The sequence below is a fragment of the Haematobia irritans genome, chromosome 1, assembly GCF_050003625.1.
Source record: "Haematobia irritans isolate KBUSLIRL chromosome 1, ASM5000362v1, whole genome shotgun sequence".
Classification (NCBI taxonomy): domain Eukaryota; kingdom Metazoa; phylum Arthropoda; class Insecta; order Diptera; family Muscidae; genus Haematobia; species Haematobia irritans.
Genome location: NC_134397.1, coordinates 146,617,004 through 146,620,097, shown reverse-complemented (window position 1 = coordinate 146,620,097; position 3,094 = coordinate 146,617,004). Strand labels below are relative to the sequence as shown.

At 29.9% G+C, this 3,094-nt stretch overlaps 1 long non-coding RNA gene across 1 annotated transcript; it reads right to left on the bottom strand.

The window, feature by feature from the left end:
• Positions 1-1,541: 1,541 nt before the first annotated feature.
• LOC142242736 (uncharacterized) lies at positions 1,542-2,281 on the bottom strand. The gene is made up of 3 exons (XR_012724169.1): positions 2,251-2,281; positions 2,008-2,072; positions 1,542-1,610 (listed from the first exon to the last, which is right to left on the bottom strand). It is a non-coding gene; the product is annotated as an uncharacterized LOC142242736 (long non-coding RNA).
• Positions 2,282-3,094: the final 813 nt, after the last annotated feature.

Here is a 3,094-nt window from a genome sequence, read left to right as displayed (position 1 = left end):
GGGATCGGTTTATATGGGGGCTATATATAATTATAGACCGATGTGAACCAAGTTTTGCATGGTTGTTAGAGACCATATACCAACACTATGTACCAAATTTCAGCCGGATCGGATGAAATTTGCTTCTCTTTTAGGATCCGCAAGCCAAATCTGGGGATCGGTTTATATGGGGGCTATATATAATTATAAACCGATGTGGACCAATTTTTGCATGGTTGTTAGAGACCCTATACCAACACCATATACCAATTTCAGCCGGATCGGATGAAATATGCTTCTGTTAGAGGCTCCACAACCAAATCTGAGGGTCCCTTTATAAGGGGGCTATACGTAAAAGTGGACCGATATGGCCCATTTTCAATACCATCCGACCTACATCGATAACAACTACTTGTGCCAAGTTCCAAGTCGATAGCTTGATTCGTTCGGAAGTTAGCGTGATTTCAACAGACGGACGGACGGACGGACGGACATGCTTAGATCGACTCAGAATTTCACCACGACCCAGAATATATATACTTTATGGGGTCTTAGAGCAATATTTCGATGTGTTACAAACGGAATGACAAAGTTAATATACCCCCATCCTATGATGGAGGGTATAAAAAGTTTAATAAGTATACATGAATCTATACTCAGCATAAACTAGGAATGGTAGATATGAACATATTTTATTATGCACTGAAAAAACAGTGAACCCTTTTCCATTGCAAAATGAACTAAACTGTAGTAATATTGACCATGATTTAGCCCTTAAGATTTTTTTCAACTTGTCTAGTTTATAATTTTCTTAAATTTTAGTTCATCTATAACATTGTAGTTTAGTTAATTTTTACAACACCATAAGATTTATATACCCCTACCAAGTTAAAAAGTCAGTATTATTTTGGTTTACTTGCTTATTTTGTGGGAAACCCGATAATAAAAATTGGTTAACAGCCTCTTTAAAATGTCGACGACTAAACTATTTTTAAATCAATCATTCCACAGTACAGAGAAATTAAATAATTAAAGGAACAACAAACCGTTTTACTATTATGAAAATTTTCATACATTAAAATTAAACTTTCTTTAAGCAAAAGTACTTTATTATAAAAACTTATGATGAAAATTCTTAATACAATGTTTTTTGTGAATAAAAATGATGACCACGTGGAACAGAGAGTAGTTCATTTGAACCCGCTGTTTGGACATTTTGACTTATCCTTTTTTTATTCATCGTAGGTAGTTTTTTCACATATCTTGCTGGAAAAAATGGAAACAAAAATGAAAATTGTTAAAAATTAACACCATGTAATGAAATATAATTTTTAATTCTTCATTTTAGCTTGTAACTTACCATATTTGGGGCATTTTATCAAATGGTGTAAAGATTTCAACTTTTCTTTGGAAAACGTATCTCATAAAATTTGTACCTGAAACAATTAGAGAAATAATGAAGTATTCTATATAAACTCATAAAACTGTGTTGTTATCGATGTGAAGGATATAATAAAATAAATATTCTGGTTGAAAAAAAGCCAAAGTTTTAATATAAAACTTACCAATTCTCTATTAAATTGTACGCTGAGGGGAAATATAAAAAGTTGTCCAAATTTATTTGGGTTACTCTGAAATTAAATATTAAATAAAATTACTAAATAAGTTTTCAAAAAATCTAATGAAAAAAATAATATGCATTAAAAACCAAATATTCTTGATAACCCTAGACAGTCATCATTTGTCAAAATGACGACACGTAATTCCATTTTCGATTTAAAATGCATTTTAGTCTATTGGGAAATGGTAAATTTAAGTTATACTAATTCGACCGTTTTATGAATTTTTGTTTTATACTACTTAAAACCAAATTGAATAAGAAAATAAACTCAAGTTTGGTTCACTTTTTCGCTCACGATGAAAATTTTAGCGTCTTGAAATGAGCCGTAGTCAAAATGACAAAGGCTGTTAATGTACAAAAAATAAGGATGATTGTCCAGGGCTAAAAGAAAGTTAAAGAATCCTTACCAATTCACTATTAAATTACAGGCAAAGGAGTACTAACAATTTGTCCAAATGTTTAAGGGGTTATTCTGAAATTAAATATTAAATATTAAATATTTCATTAAAAATATTACATTGGTTTCCAAAAAATTTGATTAAAGAAATACTAAAATAAGGCATTAAAACCCTGTAATTTTGATGATAAAAAGGTCACAAAAACGTAAGTATTCTAGTTAAAATAAAGCCAATTTTTAAAAGAAAACTTACCAATTCTCTATTTTTTATTTGTTCGAATCCATCTGCTCTGAAATTAAATATTGTTTTTACAACAAAGAAAAGCATTAAACTGGTTTCCAAAAAAATTAATTAACAAATAATAATATACATAAAAAATATTCTTTTTAAAAGAAAGTCATATTAAAAAAATACTTACCAATTTATGAATAAACTATACGCTGAGATATAACAAAAATTTTCCAAATTCATCTGGAATTGAATATTAATTTTTTACACAGAATAATACAAATTTCAATACACTTTCAATTTCAACATATTTTCCTCAATATTCGTTATAACTTTTTTCTAAACTACCGATAAAATATTAATAACTTTCATTTAAAAGGTTTAATAAACAAACACCAATATATGTCTCAAAATTCCAAAATATTCCATGCCTTTATATTCCCTTTTCCCTTGTTGCATATCTTCTTAAAAGATGCAACAGCCCACGCCAACGCCAACTATACAACTGAAGCATGCCAAACAAAACCAAACAAAGCCAAAACATTCCTACAACAACAAAAACACATGTGCCTTTATTGAAAACAACACCTCATCCAGCCAAATAAACCATCCGCGAATAACAAACACACACACACAAACCACTAAATGCACAAAAATGACAAACAACCCCACGCTCATGTATACACAACAAAACTCAAGTAACATCATCTTTACATTAATCACATTCCACTATGCCGATAAAGATGTCTGTAATATGCATTAGTTCATCGCATCTGCTGACAATTTACTCTAAGAATAATATTCGTAAAGGCACACCAGTTTACGATCAATGAAACGTTTAACTTAAAATTTGCAAAATTTTCAAGAA